The sequence below is a fragment of the Ipomoea nil genome, unplaced genomic scaffold, assembly GCF_001879475.1.
Source record: "Ipomoea nil cultivar Tokyo-kokei standard unplaced genomic scaffold, Asagao_1.1 scaffold0415, whole genome shotgun sequence".
Classification (NCBI taxonomy): domain Eukaryota; kingdom Viridiplantae; phylum Streptophyta; class Magnoliopsida; order Solanales; family Convolvulaceae; genus Ipomoea; species Ipomoea nil.
The window spans coordinates 1,367,362-1,368,339 of record NW_017616843.1 but is presented as its reverse complement, the minus strand read 5'-3'; positions in this window follow the sequence as shown (position 1 = coordinate 1,368,339).

The window sequence follows — 978 nt, the reverse complement described above, 5'->3', positions numbered from 1 at the left end:
GATTTTCTTGAATTAAAAAAAATTAGGTTAAGTTTTTTTTTTTTTTTTTTAACGTTTAATTAATCTTTTTTGATTATTTAGAACAAAACTTAATATTTCAATTATGCTTTTACATTATTGGAATGATTTAGGCCATTATGGTATTAATATTTTTTGTATTTTTTTTTTTTTTTTTGTAATGGTACAATTTTATACTCATTATAGGCTTAACTCTCTTGGACTCTTATTAGTATAGTAGATAGTAGATATATATATATATATATATATATATATATATATATATATATATACAAAACGAGGGCTATTGGTGCTCTATTGCAGGTCAATCTAGTGAGGCTATTGGTGCTCTATTATATTATTGCAGGTCGATCTTGTGAGCAATTTATCTATGTCCACAAACAACAATCTAATCAAACAGTATCGAAATCAGCAAGACATGACTATGTTCATATGAACAAGATATTTTTTTAAAAGGTGGAGAGTGATACACCCTTGATTACATATTACTCAAAGGGATAAACTCTGCATCTCAATTAGTGAGAGGAATTAGTAGGAGAATTAGGATAATACAATATAATTAGTGAGATAGTTAATATTATTCATAAATTAACATTAAGAATATTTATTTATTTATTTATGAAGCTCCTATATTGTAAATGGAAACTATATTGAAACTATTCTTCCTTTGGAGATTATATTCTTTCTGTCTTTTTAATCTTTTTGTTCTGTCTCCTTAATTTTTCTTTATTCTCTCCCTATCTCTTTAATCTTCTCCTAAAAGGTTGAATTTCCAATTCTAAGAGTTCCCACACTCCGATCCGATAAAGTATTTAGAAGGATGTAAATTATGATGACTTAATGGCTCAACAGATAAGATCAAAATGTCAGCACACAAGAAATCAATATTTTGATGTATGTCTCCTTAATATGTTTTCTTTTCCTCTTCTATTGTTATTCTTAAAGTCAGCACTCAGTTGA